This window comes from Pseudophryne corroboree, chromosome 4 (genome assembly GCF_028390025.1).
Source record: "Pseudophryne corroboree isolate aPseCor3 chromosome 4, aPseCor3.hap2, whole genome shotgun sequence".
NCBI classification, from domain to species: Eukaryota; Metazoa; Chordata; class Amphibia; order Anura; family Myobatrachidae; genus Pseudophryne; species Pseudophryne corroboree.
In genome coordinates, this window is record NC_086447.1 from 938,575,167 (window position 1) to 938,595,463 (window position 20,297).

The following is a 20,297-nucleotide window of genomic DNA, read 5'->3' on the forward strand; positions in this document are numbered from 1 at the left end:
TGGATGTAACCTCGTACGCCGATTGCTGACAATTCTCCATATTCTCCATATTTTAATAGGCACAACTAAAAGGCACCTCAGGTAAACAATGGAGATGGATGGATTGGATACTAGTATACAATTATGGACGGGCTGCCGAGTGCCGACACAGAGGTAGCCACAGCCGTGAACTACCGCACTGTACTGTGTCTGCTGCTAATATATAGACTGGTTGATAAAGAGATAGTATACTCGTAACTAGTATGTATGTATAAAGAAAGAAAAAAAAACCACGGTTAGGTGGTATATACAATTATGGACGGGCTGCCGAGTGCCGACACAGAGGTAGCCACAGCCGTGAACTACCGCACTGTACTGTGTCTGCTGCTAATATATAGACTGGTTGATAAAGAGATAGTATACTCGTAACTAGTATGTATGTATAAAGAAAGAAAAAAAAACCACGGTTAGGTCACTGGTATATACAATTATGGACGGGCTGCCGAGTGCCGACACAGAGGTAGCCACAGCCGTGAACTACCGCACTGTACTGTGTCTGCTGCTAATATATAGACTGGTTGATAAAGAGATAGTATACTCGTAACTAGTATGTATGTATAAAGAAAGAAAAAAAAACCACGGTTAGGTGGTATATACAATTATGGACGGGCTGCCGAGTGCCGACACAGAGGTAGCCACAGCCGTGAACTACCGCACTGTACTGTGTCTGCTGCTAATATATAGACTGGTTGATAAAGAGATAGTATACTCGTAACTAGTATGTATGTATAAAGAAAGAAAAAAAAACCACGGTTAGGTGGTATATACAATTATGGACGGGCTGCCGAGTGCCGACACAGAGGTAGCCACAGCCGTGAACTACCGCACTGTACTGTGTCTGCTGCTAATATATAGACTGGTTGATAAAGAGATAGTATACTCGTAACTAGTATGTATGTATAAAGAAAGAAAAAAAAACCACGGTTAGGTGGTATATACAATTATGGACGGGCTGCCGAGTGCCGACACAGAGGTAGCCACAGCCGTGAACTACCGCACTGTACTGTGTCTGCTGCTAATATATAGACTGGTTGATAAAGAGATAGTATACTCGTAACTAGTATGTATGTATAAAGAAAGAAAAAAAAAACCACGGTTAGGTCACTGGTATATACAATTATGGACGGGCTGCCGAGTGCCGACACAGAGGTAGCCACAGCCGTGAACTACCGCACTGTACTGTGTCTGCTGCTAATATAGACTGGTTGATAAAGAGATAGTATACTACTAATATTATATACTGGTGGTCAGGTCACTGGTCACTAGTCACACTGGCAGTGGCACTCCTGCAGCAAAAGTGTGCACTGTTTAATTTTAATATAATATTATGTACTCCTGGCTCCTGCTATAACCTATAACTGGCACTGCAGTAGTGCTCCCCAGTCTCCCCCACAATTATAAGCAGTGTGAGCTGAGCAGTCAGACAGATATATAATATATATAGATGATGCAGCACACTGGCCTGAGCCTGAGCAGTGCACACAGATATGGTATGTATGTGACTGAGTCACTGTGTGCTGTGTATCGCTTTTTTCAGGCAGAGAACGGATTATAAATAAAAGTGGTGGTCACTGGTCACTATCAGCAAAACTCTGCACTGTACACACTACTGAGTACTCCTAATGCTCCCCAAAATTAGTAAATCAAGTGTCTCTCTAATCTATTCTAATTCTAAACGGAGAGGACGCCAGCCACGTCCTCTCCCTATCAATCTCAATGCACGTGTGAAAATGGCGGCGACGCGCGGCTCCTTATATAGAATCCGAGTCTCGCGATAGAATCCGAGCCTCGCGAGAATCCGACAGCGTCATGATGACGTTCGGGCGCGCTCGGGTTAACCGAGCAAGGCGGGAAGATCCGAGTCGCTCGGACCCGTGAAAAAAAACATGAAGTTCTGGCGGGTTCGGATTCAGAGAAACCGAACCCGCTCATCTCTACTGTACACTACTGAGTACTCCTAATGCTCCCCAAAATTAGTAAATCAAGTGTCTAAACGGAGAGGACGCCAGCCACGTCCTCTCCCTATCAATCTCAATGCACGTGTGAAAATGGCGGCGACGCGCGGCTCCTTATATAGAATCCGAGTCTCGCGATAGAATCCGAGCCTCGCGAGAATCCGACAGCGTCATGATGACGTTCGGGGCGCGCTCGGGTTAACCGAGCAAGGCGGGAAGATCCGAGTCGCTCGGACCCGTGAAAAAAAACATGAAGTTCTGGCTGGTTCGGATTCAGAGAAACCGAACCCGCTCATCTCTAGTTAAGAGGAGGTCTCTAAACTTTTGCTTCTCTCTCTAGCAGAAGTGACCTCTAATTAATTTAGCAGAAGTTTTGTTAGAGATGGTATACATATTGAGTGCTCCCGCCCAGGAAGTACGAATTATGTTGGATACCCACGAAGACTAAGGTTGCATTTCACTGTTCTAGATACATGTCCATCACAGGTAGAGGAAATTAGAGATGAGCGGGTTCGGTTTCTCTGAATCCGAACCCGCCAGAACTTCATGTTTTTTTTCACGGGTCCGAGCGACTCGGATCTTCCCGCCTTGCTCGGTTAACCCGAGCGCGCCCGAACGTCATCATGACGCTGTCGGATTCTCGCGAGGCTCGGATTCTATCGCGAGACTCGGATTCTATATAAGGAGCCGCGCGTCGCCGCCATTTTCACACGTGCATTGAGATTGATAGGGAGAGGACGTGGCTGGCGTCCTCTCCGTTTAGAATTAGAATAGATTAGAGAGACACTTGATTTAATAATTTTGGGGAGCATTAGGAGTACTCAGTAGTGTACAGTGCAGAGTTTTGCTGATAGTGACCAGTGACCACCACTTTTATTTATAATCCGTTCTCTGCCTGAAAAAAGCGATACACAGCACACAGTGACTCAGTCACATACCATATCTGTGTGCACTGCTCAGGCTCAGGCCAGTGTGCTGCATCATCTATATATATTATATATCTGTCTGACTGCTCAGCTCACACAGCTTATAATTGTGGGGGAGACTGGGGAGCACTACTGCAGTGCCAGTTATAGGTTATAGCAGGAGCCAGGAGTACATAATATTATATTAAAATTAAACAGTGCACACTTTTGCTGCAGGAGTGCCACTGCCAGTGTGACTAGTGACCAGTGACCTGACCACCAGTATATAATATTAGTAGTATACTATCTCTTTATCAACCAGTCTATATTAGCAGCAGACACAGTACAGTGCGGTAGTTCACGGCTGTGGCTACCTCTGTGTCGGCACTCGGCAGCCCGTCCATAATTGTATATACCAGTGACCTAACCGTGGTTTTTTTTTCTTTCTTTATACATACATACTAGTTACGAGTATACTATCTCTTTATCAACCAGTCTATATATTAGCAGCAGACACAGTACAGTGCGGTAGTTCACGGCTGTGGCTACCTCTGTGTCGGCACTCGGCAGCCCGTCCATAATTGTATATACCACCTAACCGTGGTTTTTTTTTCTTTCTTTATACATACATACTAGTTACGAGTATACTATCTCTTTATCAACCAGTCTATATATTAGCAGCAGACACAGTACAGTGCGGTAGTTCACGGCTGTGGCTACCTCTGTGTCGGCACTCGGCAACCCGTCCATAATTGTATATACCACCTAACCGTGGTTTTTTTTTTCTTTCTTTATACATACATACTAGTTACGAGTATACTATCTCTTTATCAACCAGTCTATATATTAGCAGCAGACACAGTACAGTGCGGTAGTTCACGGCTGTGGCTACCTCTGTGTCGGCACTCGGCAGCCCGTCCATAATTGTATATACCAGTGACCTAACCGTGGTTTTTTTTTCTTTCTTTATACATACATACTAGTTACGAGTATACTATCTCTTTATCAACCAGTCTATATATTAGCAGCAGACACAGTACAGTGCGGTAGTTCACGGCTGTGGCTACCTCTGTGTCGGCACTCGGCAGCCCGTCCATAATTGTATATACCAGTGACCTAACCGTGGTTTTTTTTTCTTTCTTTATACATACATACTAGTTACGAGTATACTATCTCTTTATCAACCAGTCTATATATTAGCAGCAGACACAGTACAGTGCGGTAGTTCACGGCTGTGGCTACCTCTGTGTCGGCACTCGGCAGCCCGTCCATAATTGTATATACCACCTAACCGTGGTTTTTTTTTCTTTCTTTATACATACATACTAGTTACGAGTATACTATCTCTTTATCAACCAGTCTATATATTAGCAGCAGACACAGTACAGTGCGGTAGTTCACGGCTGTGGCTACCTCTGTGTCGGCACTCGGCAGCCCGTCCATAATTGTATACTAGTATCCAATCCATCCATCTCCATTGTTTACCTGAGGTGCCTTTTAGTTGTGCCTATTAAAATATGGAGAACAAAAATGTTGAGGTTCCAAAATTAGGGAAAGATCAAGATCCACTTCCACCTCGTGCTGAAGCTGCTGCCACTAGTCATGGCCGAGACGATGAAATGCCAGCAACGTCGTCTGCCAAGGCCGATGCCCAATGTCATAGTACAGAGCATGTCAAATCCAAAACACCAAATATCAGTAAAAAGCCTCTTTTTTTCTTTGCGTCATGTGCTGTTTGGGGAGGGTTTTTTGGAAGGGACATCCTGTGTGACACTGCAGTGCCACTCCTAGATGGGCCCGGTGTTTGTGTCGGCCACTAGGGTCGCTTATCTTACTCACACAGCGACCTCGGTGCAAATTTTAGGACTAAAAATAATATTGTGAGGTGTGAGGTATTCAGAATAGACTGAAAATGAGTGTAAATTATGGTTTTTGAGGTTAATAATACTTTGGGATCAAAATGACCCCCAAATTCTATGATTTAAGCTGTTTTTTAGTGTTTTTGGAAAAAACACCCGAATCCAAAACACACCCGAATCCGACAAAAAAAATTCGGTGAGGTTTTGCCAAAACGCGTTCGAACCCAAAACACGGCCGCGGAACCGAACCCAAAACCAAAACACAAAACCCGAAAAATTTCAGGCGCTCATCTCTAGAGTATACTATCTCTTTATCAACCAGTCTATATATTAGCAGCAGACACAGTACAGTGCGGTAGTTCACGGCTGTGGCTACCTCTGTGTCGGCACTCGGCAGCCCGTCCATAATTGTATATACCACCTAACCGTGGTTTTTTTTTTTTCTTTATACATACATACTAGTTACGAGTATACTATCTCTTTATCAACCAGTCTATATATTAGCAGCAGACACAGTACAGTGCGGTAGTTCACGGCTGTGGCTACCTCTGTGTCGGCACTCGGCAGCCCGTCCATAATTGTATATACCACCTAACCGTGGTTTTTTTTTCTTTCTTTATACATACATACTAGTTACGAGTATACTATCTCTTTATCAACCAGTCTATATATTAGCAGCAGACACAGTACAGTGCGGTAGTTCACGGCTGTGGCTACCTCTGTGTCGGCACTCGGCAGCCCGTCCATAATTGTATATACCACCTAACCGTGGTTTTTTTTTCTTTCTTTATACATACATACTAGTTACGAGTATACTATCTCTTTATCAACCAGTCTATATATTAGCAGCAGACACAGTACAGTGCGGTAGTTCACGGCTGTGGCTACCTCTGTGTCGGCACTCGGCAGCCCGTCCATAATTGTATATACCACCTAACCGTGGTTTTTTTTTCTTTCTTTATACATACATACTAGTTACGAGTATACTATCTCTTTATCAACCAGTCTATATATTAGCAGCAGACACAGTACAGTGCGGTAGTTCACGGCTGTGGCTACCTCTGTGTCGGCACTCGGCAGCCCGTCCATAATTGTATACTAGTATCCAATCCATCCATCTCCATTGTTTACCTGAGGTGCCTTTTAGTTGTGCCTATTAAAATATGGAGAACAAAAATGTTGAGGTTCCAAAATTAGGGAAAGATCAAGATCCACTTCCACCTCGTGCTGAAGCTGCTGCCACTAGTCATGGCCGAGACGATGAAATGCCAGCAACGTCGTCTGCCAAGGCCGATGCCCAATGGCATAGTACAGAGCATGTCAAAACCAAAACACCAAATATCAGTAAAAAAAGGACTCCAAAACCTAAAATAAAATTGTCGGAGGAGAAGCGTAAACTTGCCAATATGCCATTTACCACACGGAGTGGCAAGGAACGGCTGAGGCCCTGGCCTATGTTCATGGCTAGTGGTTCAGCTTCACATGAGGATGGAAGCACTCAGCCTCTCGCTAGAAAACTGAAAAGACTCAAGCTGGCAAAAGCACCGCAAAGAACTGTGCGTTCTTTGAAATCCCAAATCCACAAGGAGAGTCCAATTGTGTCGGTTGCGATGCCTGACCTTCCCAACACTGGACGTGAAGAGCATGCGCCTTCCACCATTTGCACGCCCCCTGCAAGTGCTGGAAGGAGCACCCGCAGTCCAGTTCCTGATAGTCAGATTGAAGATGTCAGTGTTGAAGTACACCAGGATGAGGAGGATATGGGTGTTGCTGGCGCTGGGGAGGAAATTGACCAGGAGGATTCTGATGGTGAGGTGGTTTGTTTAAGTCAGGCACCCGGGGAGACACCTGTTGTCCGTGGGAGGAATATGGCCGTTGACATGCCAGGTGAAAATACCAAAAAAATCAGCTCTTCGGTGTGGAGGTATTTCACCAGAAATGCGGACAACAGGTGTCAAGCCGTGTGTTCCCTTTGTCAAGCTGTAATAAGTAGGGGTAAGGACGTTAACCACCTCGGAACATCCTCCCTTATACGTCACCTGCAGCGCATTCATAATAAGTCAGTGACAAGTTCAAAAACTTTGGGTGACAGCGGAAGCAGTCCACTGACCAGTAAATCCCTTCCTCTTGTAACCAAGCTCACGCAAACCACCCCACCAACTCCCTCAGTGTCAATTTCCTCCTTCCCCAGGAATGCCAATAGTCCTGCAGGCCATGTCACTGGCAATTCTGACGAGTCCTCTCCTGCCTGGGATTCCTCCGATGCATCCTTGCGTGTAACGCCTACTGCTGCTGGCGCTGCTGTTGTTGCCGCTGGGAGTCGATGGTCATCCCAGAGGGGAAGTCGTAAGCCCACTTGTACTACTTCCAGTAAGCAATTGACTGTTCAACAGTCCTTTGCGAGGAAGATGAAATATCACAGCAGTCATCCTACTGCAAAGCGGATAACTGAGTCCTTGACAACTATGTTGGTGTTAGACGTGCGTCCGGTATCCGCCGTTAGTTCACAGGGAACTAGACAATTTATTGAGGCAGTGTGCCCCCGTTACCAAATACCATCTAGGTTCCACTTCTCTAGGCAGGCGATACCGAGAATGTACACGGACGTCAGAAAAAGACTCACCAGTGTCCTAAAAAATGCAGTTGTACCCAATGTCCACTTAACCACGGACATGTGGACAAGTGGAGCAGGGCAGGGTCAGGACTATATGACTGTGACAGCCCACTGGGTAGATGTATGGACTCCCGCCGCAAGAACAGCAGCGGCGGCACCAGTAGCAGCATCTCGCAAACGCCAACTCTTTCCTAGGCAGGCTACGCTTTGTATTACCGCTTTCCAGAATACGCACACAGCTGAAAACCTCTTACGGCAACTGAGGAAGATCATCGCGGAATGGCTTACCCCAATTGGACTCTCCTGTGGATTTGTGGCATCGGACAACGCCAGCAATATTGTGTGTGCATTAAATATGGGCAAATTCCAGCACGTCCCATGTTTTGCACATACCTTGAATTTGGTGGTGCAGAATTTTTTAAAAAACGACAGGGGCGTGCAAGAGATGCTGTCGGTGGCCAGAAAAATTGCGGGACACTTTCGGCGTACAGGCACCACGTACAGAAGACTGGAGCACCACCAAAAACTACTGAACCTGCCCTGCCATCATCTGAAGCAAGAAGTGGTAACGAGGTGGAATTCAACCCTCTATATGCTTCAGAGGTTGGAGGAGCAGCAAAAGGCCATTCAAGCCTATACAATTGAGCACGATATAGTAGGTGGAATGCACCTGTCTCAAGTGCAGTGGAGAATGATTTCAACGTTGTGCAAGGTTCTGATGCCCTTTGAACTTGCCACACGTGAAGTCAGTTCAGACACTGCCAGCCTGAGTCAGGTCATTCCCCTCATCAGGCTTTTGCAGAAGAAGCTGGAGGCATTGAAGAAGGAGCTAAAAGGGAGCGATTCCGCTAGGCATGTGGGACTTGTGGATGCAGCCCTTAATTCGCTTAACAAGGATTCACGGGTGGTCAATCTGTTGAAATCAGAGCACTACATTTTGGCCACCGTGCTCGATCCTAGATTTAAAGCCTACCTTGGATCTCTCTTTCCGGCAGACACAGGTCTGCTGGGGTTGAAAGACCTGCTGGTGACAAAATTGTCAAGTCAAGCGGAACGCGACCTGTCAACATCTCCTCCTTCACATTCTCCCGCAACTGGGGGTGCGAGGAAAAGGCTCAGAATTCCGAGCCCACCCGCTGGCGGTGATGCAGGGCAGTCTGGAGCGACTGCTGATGCTGACATCTGGTCCGGACTGAAGGACCTGACAACGATTACGGACATGTCGTTTACTGTCACTGCATATGATTCTCTCAACATTGATAGAATGGTGGAGGATTATATGAGTGACCGCATCCAAGTAGGCACGTCACACAGTCCGTACTTATACTGGCAGGAAAAAGAGGCAATTTGGAGGCCCTTGCACAAACTGGCTTTATTCTACCTAAGTTGCCCTCCCACAAGTGTGTACTCCGAAAGAGTGTTTAGTGCCGCCGCTCACCTTGTCAGCAATCGGCGTACGAGGTTACATCCAGAAAATGTGGAGAAGATGATGTTCATTAAAATGAATTATAATCAATTCCTCCGCGGAGACATTGACCAGCAGCAATTGCCTCCACAAAGTACACAGGGAGCTGAGATGGTGGATTCCAGTGGGGACGAATTGATAATCTGTGAGGAGGGGGATGTACACGGTGATATATCGGAGGGTGAAGATGAGGTGGACATCTTGCCTCTGTAGAGCCAGTTTGTGCAAGGAGAGATTAATTGCTTCTTTTTTGGGGGGGGTCCAAACCAACCCGTCATATCAGTCACAGTCGTGTGGCAGACCCTGTCACTGAAATGATGGGTTGGTTAAAGTGTGCATGTCCTGTTTTGTTTATACAACATAAGGGTGGGTGGGAGGGCCCAAGGACAATTCCATCTTGCACCTCTTTTTTCTTTTCTTTTTCTTTGCATCATGTGCTGATTGGGGAGGGTTTTTTGGAAGGGACATCCTGCGTGACACTGCAGTGCCACTCCTAGATGGGCCCGGTGTTTGTGTCGGCCACTAGGGTCGCTAATCTTACTCACACAGTCAGCTACCTCATTGCGCCTCTTTTTTTCTTTGCGTCATGTGCTGTTTGGGGAGGGTTTTTTGGAAGGGACATCCTGCGTGACACTGCAGTGCCACTCCTAGATGGGCCCGGTGTTTGTGTCGGCCACTAGGGTCGCTAATCTTACTCACACAGCTACCTCATTGCGCCTCTTTTTTTCTTTGCGTCATGTGCTGTTTGGGGAGGGTTTTTTGGAAGGGCCATCCTGCGTGACACTGCAGTGCCACTCCTAGATGGGCCCGGTGTTTGTGTCGGCCACTAGGGTCGCTAATCTTACTCACACAGCTACCTCATTGCGCCTCTTTTTTTCTTTGCATCATGTGCTGTTTGGGGAGGGTTTTTTGGAAGGGACATCCTGCGTGACACTGCAGTGCCACTCCTAGATGGGCCCGGTGTTTGTGTCGGCCACTAGGGTCGCTTATCTTACTCACACAGCGACCTCGGTGCAAATTTTAGGACTAAAAATAATATTGTGAGGTGTGAGGTATTCAGAATAGACTGAAAATGAGTGTAAATTATGGTTTTTGAGGTTAATAATACTTTGGGATCAAAATGACCCCCAAATTCTATGATTTAAGCTGTTTTTTAGTGTTTTTTGAAAAAAACACCCGAATCCAAAACACACCCGAATCCGACAAAAAAAATTCGGTGAGGTTTTGCCAAAACGCGTTCGAACCCAAAACACGGCCGCGGAACCGAACCCAAAACCAAAACACAAAACCCGAAAAATTTCAGGCGCTCATCTCTAGTACATAATATATTATATAGTGAGTGACCACCAGACACACAGTGCAGTTTATTTAATATATCCGTTCTCTGCCTGAAAAAAGCGATACACACAGTGACTCAGTCAGTCACATACCATATCTGTGTGCACTGCTCAGGCTCAGGCCAGTGTGCTGCATCATCTATTATCTATATATAATATTATATATATCTGTCTGACTGCTCAGCTCACACAGCTTATAATTGTGGGGGAGACTGGGGAGCACTACTGCAGTGCCAGTTATAGGTTATAGCAGGAGCCAGGAGTACATAATATATTATATAGTGAGTGACCACCAGACACACAGTGCAGTTTATTTAATATATCCGTTCTCTGCCTGAAAAAAGCGATACACACAGTGACTCAGTCAGTCACATACCATATCTGTGTGCACTGCTCAGGCTCAGGCCAGTGTGCTGCATCATCTATTATCTATATATAATATTATATATATCTGTCTGACTGCTCAGCTCACACAGCTTATAATTGTGGGGGAGACTGGGGAGCACTGCTGCAGTGCCAGTTATAGGTTATAGCAGGAGCCAGGAGTACATATTATATTAAAATTAAACAGTGCACACTTTTGCTGCAGGAGTGCCACTGCCAGTGTGACTGACCAGTGACCTGACCACACTGACCACCAGTATAGTTAGTAGTATACTTATATTGTGATTGCCTGAAAAAGTTAAACACTCGTCGTGTGACTTCACTTGTGTGTTTTTTTTTTTTTTATTCTATAAAAATAAAACTCATTCTGCTGACAGACAGTGTCCAGCAGGTCCGTCATTATATAATATATAATATATACCTGTCCGGCTGCAGTAGTGATATATATATATTTTTTACATCATTTATCATCCAGTCGCAGCAGACACAGTACGGTAGTTCACGGCTGTGGCTACCTCTGTGTCTCTGCACTCGGCAGGCAGTCCGTCCATAATTGTAATACCACCTAACCGTGGATTTTTTTCATTCTTCTTTATACATACATAGTTACATAGAAATCTTCTCTTTATCAACCAGTCTATATTAGCTGCAGACACAGTACAGTACGGTAGTTCACGGCTGTGGCTACCTCTGTGTCTGCACTCGGCAGGCAGTCCGTCCATAATTGTATACCACCTAACCGTGGTTTTTTTTCATTCTTCTTTATACATACATAGTTACATAGACATCTTCTCTTTATCAACCAGTCTATATTAGCTGCAGACACAGTACAGTACGGTAGTTCACGGCTGTGGCTACCTCTGTGTCTGCACTCGGCAGGCAGTCCGTCCATAATTGTATACCACCTAACCGTGGATTTTTTTCAGTCTTCTTTATACATACATAGTTACATAGACATCTTCTCTTTATCAACCAGTCTATATTAGCTGCAGACACAGTACAGTACGGTAGTTCACGGCTGTGGCTACCTCTGTGTCTGCAGTCGGCAGGCAGTCCATAATTGTATACTAGTATCCATCTCCATTGTTTACCTGAGGTGCCTTTTAGTTGTGCCTATTAAAATATGGAGAACAAAAATGTTGAGGTTCCAAAATTAGGGAAAGATCAAGATCCACTTCCACCTCGTGCTGAAGCTGCTGCCACTAGTCATGGCCGAGACGATGAAATGCCAGCAACGTCGTCTGCCAAGGCCGATGCCCAATGTCATAGTACAGAGCATGTCAAATCCAAAACACCAAATATCAGAAAAAAAAGGACTCCAAAACCTAAAATAAAATTGTCGGAGGAGAAGCGTAAACTTGCCAATATGCCATTTACCACACGGAGTGGCAAGGAACGGCTGAGGCCCTGGCCTATGTTCATGGCTAGTGGTTCAGCTTCACATGAGGATGGAAGCACTCAGCCTCTCGCTAGAAAAATGAAAAGACTCAAGCTGGCAAAAGCAGCACAGCAAAGAACTGTGCATTCTTCGAAATCCCAAATCCACAAGGAGAGTCCAATTGTGTCGGTTGCGATGCCTGACCTTCCCAACACTGGACGTGAAGAGCATGCGCCTTCCACCATTTGCACGCCCCCTGCAAGTGCTGGAAGGAGCACCCGCAGTCCAGTTCCTGATAGTCAGATTGAAGATGTCAGTGTTGAAGTACACCAGGATGAGGAGGATATGGGTGTTGCTGGCGCTGGGGAGGAAATTGACCAGGAGGATTCTGATGGTGAGGTGGTTTGTTTAAGTCAGGCACCCGGGGAGACACCTGTTGTCCGTGGGAGGAATATGGCCGTTGACATGCCAGGTGAAAATACCAAAAAAATCAGCTCTTCGGTGTGGAGGTATTTCACCAGAAATGCGGACAACAGGTGTCAAGCCGTGTGTTCCCTTTGTCAAGCTGTAATAAGTAGGGGTAAGGACGTTAACCACCTCGGAACATCCTCCCTTATACGTCACCTGCAGCGCATTCATAATAAGTCAGTGACAAGTTCAAAAACTTTGGGTGACAGCGGAAGCAGTCCACTGACCAGTAAATCCCTTCCTCTTGTAACCAAGCTCACGCAAACCACCCCACCAACTCCCTCAGTGTCAATTTCCTCCTTCCCCAGGAATGCCAATAGTCCTGCAGGCCATGTCACTGGCAATTCTGACGAGTCCTCTCCTGCCTGGGATTCCTCCGATGCATCCTTGCGTGTAACGCCTACTGCTGCTGGCGCTGCTGTTGTTGCCGCTGGGAGTCGATGGTCATCCCAGAGGGGAAGTCGTAAGCCCACTTGTACTACTTCCAGTAAGCAATTGACTGTTCAACAGTCCTTTGCGAGGAAGATGAAATATCACAGCAGTCATCCTACTGCAAAGCGGATAACTGAGGCCTTGGCATCCTGGGTGGTGAGAAACGTGGTTCCGGTATCCATCATTACTGCAGAGCCAACTAGAGACTTGTTGGAGGTACTGTGTCCCCGGTACCAAATACCATCTAGGTTCCATTTCTCTAGGCAGGCGATACCGAAAATGTACACAGACCTCAGAAAAAGAGTCACCAGTGTCCTAAAAAATGCAGCTGTACCCAATGTCCACTTAACCACGGACATGTGGACAAGTGGAGCAGGGCAGGGTCAGGACTATATGACTGTGACAGCCCACTGGGTAGATGTATGGACTCCCGCCGCAAGAACAGCAGCGGCGGCACCAGTAGCAGCATCTCGCAAACGCCAACTCTTTCCTAGGCAGGCTACGCTTTGTATCACCGGTTTCCAGAATACGCACACAGCTGAAAACCTCTTACGGCAACTGAGGAAGATCATCGCGGAATGGCTTACCCCAATTGGACTCTCCTGTGGATTTGTGGCATCGGACAACGCCAGCAATATTGTGTGTGCATTAAATATGGGCAAATTCCAGCACGTCCCATGTTTTGCACATACCTTGAATTTGGTGGTGCAGAATTTTTTAAAAAACGACAGGGGCGTGCAAGAGATGCTGTCGGTGGCCAGAAAAATTGCGGGACACTTTCGGCGTACAGGCACCACGTACAGAAGACTGGAGCACCACCAAAAACTACTGAACCTGCCCTGCCATCATCTGAAGCAAGAAGTGGTAACGAGGTGGAATTCAACCCTCTATATGCTTCAGAGGTTGGAGGAGCAGCAAAAGGCCATTCAAGCCTATACAATTGAGCACGATATAGGAGGTGGAATGCACCTGTCTCAAGTGCAGTGGAGAATGATTTCAACGTTGTGCAAGGTTCTGATGCCCTTTGAACTTGCCACACGTGAAGTCAGTTCAGACACTGCCAGCCTGAGTCAGGTCATTCCCCTCATCAGGCTTTTGCAGAAGAAGCTGGAGGCATTGAAGAAGGAGCTAAAAGGGAGCGATTCCGCTAGGCATGTGGGACTTGTGGATGCAGCCCTTAATTCGCTTAACAAGGATTCACGGGTGGTCAATCTGTTGAAGTCAGAGCACTACATTTTGGCCACCGTGCTCGATCCTAGATTTAAAGCCTACCTTGGATCTCTCTTTCCGGCAGACACAAGTCTGCTGGGGTGCAAAGACCTGCTGGTGACAAAATTGTCAAGTCAAGCGGAACGCGACCTGTCAACATCTCCTCCTTCACATTCTCCCGCAACTGGGGGTGCGAGGAAAAGGCTCAGAATTCCGAGCCCACCCGCTGGCGGTGATGCAGGGCAGTCTGGAGCGACTGCTGATGCTGACATCTGGTCCGGACTGAAGGACCTGACAACGATTACGGACATGTCGTCTACTGTCACTGCATATGATTCTCTCAACATTGATAGAATGGTGGAGGATTATATGAGTGACCGCATCCAAGTAGGCACGTCACACAGTCCGTACTTATACTGGCAGGAAAAAGAGGCAATTTGGAGGCCCTTGCACAAACTGGCTTTATTCTACCTAAGTTGCCCTCCCACAAGTGTGTACTCCGAAAGAGTGTTTAGTGCCGCCGCTCACCTTGTCAGCAATCGGCGTACGAGGTTACATCCAGAAAATGTGGAGAAGATGATGTTCCTTAAAATGAATTATAATCAATTCCTCCGCGGAGACATTGACCAGCAGCAATTGCCTCCACAAAGTACACAGGGAGCTGAGATGGTGGATTCCAGTGGGGACGAATTGATAATCTGTGAGGAGGGGGATGTACACGGTGATATATCGGAGGGTGAAGATGAGGTGGACATCTTGCCTCTGTAGAGCCAGTTTGTGCAAGGAGAGATTAATTGCTTCTTTTTTGGGGGGGGTCCAAACCAACCCGTCATATCAGTCACAGTCGTGTGGCAGACCCTGTCACTGAAATGATGGGTTGGTTAAAGTGTGCATGTCCTGTTTTGTTTATACAACATAAGGGTGGGTGGGAGGGCCCAAGGACAATTCCATCTTGCACCTCTTTTTTCTTTTCTTTTTCTTTGCATCATGTGCTGATTGGGGAGGGTTTTTTGGAAGGGACATCCTGCGTGACACTGCAGTGCCACTCCTAGATGGGCCCGGTGTTTGTGTCGGCCACTAAGGTCGCTAATCTTACTCACACAGTCAGCTACCTCATTGCGCCTCTTTTTTTCTTTGCGTCATGTGCTGTTTGGGGAGGGTTTTTTGGAAGGGACATCCTGCGTGACACTGCAGTGCCACTCCTAGATGGGCCCGGTGTTTGTGTCGGCCACTAGGGTCGCTAATCTTACTCACACAGCTACCTCATTGCGCCTCTTTTTTTCTTTGCGTCATGTGCTGTTTGGGGAGGGTTTTTTGGAAGGGCCATCCTGCGTGACACTGCAGTGCCACTCCTAGATGGGCCCGGTGTTTGTGTCGGCCACTAGGGTCGCTAATCTTACTCACACAGCTACCTCATTGCGCCTCTTTTTTTCTTTGCGTCATGTGCTGTTTGGGGAGGGTTTTTTGGAAGGGACATCCTGCGTGACACTGCAGTGCCACTCCTAGATGGGCCCGGTGTTTGTGTCGGCCACTAGGGTCGCTTATCTTACTCACACAGCGACCTCGGTGCAAATTTTAGGACTAAAAATAATATTGTGAGGTGTGAGGTATTCAGAATAGACTGAAAATGAGTGTAAATTATGGTTTTTGAGGTTAATAATACTTTGGGATCAAAATGACCCCCAAATTCTATGATTTAAGCTGTTTTTTAGTGTTTTTTGAAAAAAACACCCGAATCCAAAACACACCCGAATCCGACAAAAAAAATTCGGTGAGGTTTTGCCAAAACGCGTTCGAACCCAAAACACGGCCGCGGAACCGAACCCAAAACCAAAACACAAAACCCGAAAAATTTCAGGCGCTCATCTCTAGAGGAAATTATTTCAAAGATACCGGGTTCCCTATGAACTTAGAATGAACAGGACACTGGACTGATGGCTGGGATAGTCCCAGTAGAGATATAACACACATAGATTTTTTGGGGGGGGAGCAGACCAAGTAGAGAATCATTCCCCGTAGTGCCCAATCCAGATGTCAAACTTTGTAAAATATTCTTTGCCTCTACCAACTTATCTGTTACTAAACTCTATGTGATTTGTCTTCAAAGTTTCCTCTTCATCTCTTATGTTCACCGACAGGGTTACAGTTCAGACGCCACATGCCTACTCGGTCTTTCAGAGCTCTGCCCAAATCCAGTATATCTCACCAGCATAGGGACACCAGTATCAGTGTGCCTGGTCATGCACAAAGGGTGTGGAATGGGAATACGGGTGAAGGGAGACTGTATATAGACACCGATATGAATGACAGTATATAGACACCGATATGAATGACAGCCTGATGGTGAACGCAAATCTGAAAAATTTTCTTTTTATTATTTCCTTTCTCTTTTCACTTTCCACAGATGGTTTACTTCACACAACTGATAATACACAACAGTTAAACACATTGAAATGCAAGATTTATGTTCCCTACAGAAAGGTCGCTGACCCGGAGAGAACTCGTGACAAAGAGCAGAGTGTAGAGAACCTCGTATCACTGGAGTGTCTGTTCCGGGAAGGTTGAGAGGCAGGACTGTTGAAGGGCATCTGAGCACAGAGAGTAACAAGATCTAAAATGGTTGTAGTATCATTCTTTTTTTCACCTCCCCCTGCATTTTCCTGTCTTTTCCCCTTCTTATTTTCCTCCTTTCCCTAAACAAAATGGATAGATCACAAGAGACTGCGTTTCGGGTTCTATTAGAAATTCTGGTTTTGATCAAGACAGTTTGTTTTGGTGAGGGTCCCAGAGAGGTCGAGCAGGGATCTGGAATGGGTTCTAATGACGAGTATGAATTTGTAGGATCTCAGGATCAGTGCATCACTTTAATAAAGGCTTGCATCAGTAAGCGCTCTGGTAGTCAGGGAGCTCGGAGGCACTGTGAGGGGTTATTGTCTGATGAATATTGTATTTGTAGGAATTGTGAGAATATAGTTGAGGATGGGTGCATCCAGAGATGTCAGTCCAACCTTAATATCAACATGGACCGTCATCCGTTGAGTGATTACCACTCACTAGTGGGTAAGGTCTTAAACCAGACAGAATGCTGGGTGTGCTCACATACCTCAAGGTCAGAGCAAGTCAGGATTAGTACCGTACCCTTTAGCAATAGATGAGGTACTCGAATTACGGGGTGGGAGACCGGTGGACAAGAAATTCAATATCTCTAGGCCCCCTAGTTTGAAGCTCCACTAGTAACATGTAGACAGGTCCTTATTGTGTTTTAATATTTCCAATTACCGAAAACCGGGAAATTGGGAAGTGACGTGGACTAACCAGACAATGACCTTTTCACACAGAGCTGATAGGATACCCATAGACTCTGAACTTGTACGCCAAATAGCCAAAAGTGGGAGGTATTATCGGTATAGGTATACTCGTGGAAGAAAGACCATGTGGGTTGGAAAAGTATCGCCAGGGTATTGTGCCCATATCATCCAGCCTGATACTTGTACTGAGCAGATGGGAGAATTAGGGATTGGTTTCTTTACTTGGAAAGTTTGTAATATGGCGATGTCATACTTTGCCCCCTATGTTTTCCCAGATGATGCCTATTTCATATGTGGGAGGAAGGCTTACAAGTGGCTTGTCCCGAGCTCAGAGGGATTGTGTTATATTGGGAGAGTACTGCCAGAGGTCATGACCATAACCCATGATAAGATGAAAGACGTTCACCGCAGTGCTCAGGCTCCTTATACTCATACTCACTATGAACACATCATCAAGAGACACCTCATAGATAGGGCAGAGCACACAGCCTCTGATTTAATCCACGAATCCACCGGGATTCAGTTCCTTCTCGCATTAGACATCACCTGTACAGCCAGAGGAACTATAAATTATAGGTATATCCATGCGCTAGCGAACTTGATAGATAATATCACTGAGATGTATGATGACACCTTCAGGTATACGGGGAGGGAGTTACAAGCCTACAAGAAGGAACTGATTCAGCACAGGATGGTCCTTAATTATATCACAGCCGTGACAGGTGGGTACTGTGTTACTCTGGCAACTCAATATGGTGTGAAGTGCTGTACGTATATTACGAACAGCACTTACGACCCCACGGAGATCATCGATCAAAAGATGGACGATATCTTGCAGTTGAAGTGGGAGTTCAGGAGGAAGCACAACCTTACCTTGGCGACTGTGAGTAATGAACTGACCAGCTGGGTCTCATGGTTGAACCCACGCAATTGGTTCTCAGGTTTAGGAGAGTGGGCTCAAAATGTCATCATGAGTGTAGGGAAATTTCTCCTTTGTATCCTGGGAGTCGTCATAATTATTGGTTTGATATTTAGGTGTGTTCGAATTCTTACGCGGGGCAAGCACGGCACAAAATTGATGAGTCTAAGGAGCAAGGGTACTGTTACAGCAGCAGATTTAATTTACGACCCATCCATAGAGACAGTGTTATGATAAGGATTGCAAATGAATTTCATGGCCTGTTTCGTTCACCCGTTTTTCTTTTGTTTCCCCCCCTGCCCAGATACATCCATCCGGAAAAGACATCAGCCCTACCCAAAATGTTTATGTGAATGTATTTTAGATATGTGTCTTATCTTCATCTCTGCAACCTCCAGTTAATGGCACACATAGTCGACAGGTGATATCCACATATACTAGCACTCACATATGTTTCCCCCTCCATGTATCATCAACTAAATGTGCACCCCATTTGTTGGAACAAGAAGCCGAAAAGAGCTCGGTAGTGTTTGTTGGCCCACTTACAGACCCTTAATACGGGATGAGAAGGATTTAATGTATACTTCGCAATACCTCGAAGCTTATTTAGAACATATACGGCACGATGATACATGCCCCTCAGACATGGATTCATACATACATGCTTTTTACTATCCCACTAGGTCATACATTTCCCACCTACAACTCTCCCCGATCATCTGTAGATATTGTATGGATATTTTTCTGTTTAGTGATTAGATAGTGGCAGTTATTGGTGACTGCCAAAGGGTGGACTCTCAAAGTCGAAAAATATTGCAGTACACACATCACGTACAAACTACTCCGCGCGTGTACTGGTTCTGCCGTGCGTGCAGATATCCGCAATTTGCGTATGGTCACTCCCGCGGTCCTGCGCATTAGCGCATGGTATGGGTATTTACGGTAGAGTTTGTGAACGCATGGAAAGCTATCAAAACACATTACATATTTAATCCGGGACCAGTACTAAATGCTGCCGACCGGAATACCGGCGGTCGAAATACCGACGCCGGAATCCCGACCACACAATCCCGACAGGGGTGGCGAGCGGAACGCAGCCCCTTGCGGTCTCGCTTCGCTCGCCATGCTGCGGGCACGGTGCCTCGCTACGCTCGGCACACTATTATATTCTCCCTCTATGGGTGTCGTGGACACCCACGGAGGGAGAATATGTCGGGATTGTGGCGGTCGGGATTCCGGCGTCGGTATTTCGACCGCTGGGATTCCGGACGGCGGCATCTTGACCGCATCCCATTTAATCCAAATAGTGCACAATGTACACATAGTCTCCCTACACCACATCAGAAAGTAACAGCAGTTTAAATGGTAACAGAACAAAGGGATTCACCTTTACAGGATAGGAGGGGACAGAACAAGGTTATTATGTGGTGTTTGGTATCCAGCTGTAGGGTATTTTAAGGGTAACATTCCGGTGTTGGTTTGAGGAAGATCGCATGTTCCTGCGGATAGTTATGTGCAGGAGCAGAATATAGATATAAACTGTATTTACTGTACATTATGTATGCGGCGGGAATCCAGAGGAGACCACCCACAAGAGCAGTTGGAACAGACATCATCCACCTATTCAAACCGACCTATGACCTCTCCTGTACTGTAAATGACCATCCCTGTGTCCAATGGACAAAGAGATTACAGTATCCATTGTGTTATGTTTTGGATGAATTGTATAAAGAGAGCCTGCAGCAGGCCCGGTCAGACACAAGACTCACAAAGTTATAGATGACCGAGGACCGGACGGGATAGCGCGGTGAATCCAATCACGTATGTACTAGTGATGTGCACCGGAAATTATTCGGGTTTTGTGTTTTGGTTTTGGATTCGGTTCCGCGGCCGTGTTTTGGATTCGGACGCGTTTTGGCAAAACCTCCCTGAAAATTTTTTGTCGGATTCGGGTGTGTTTTGGATTCGGGTGTTTTTTACAAAAAACCCTCAAAAACAGCTTAAATTATAGAATTTGGGGGTCAT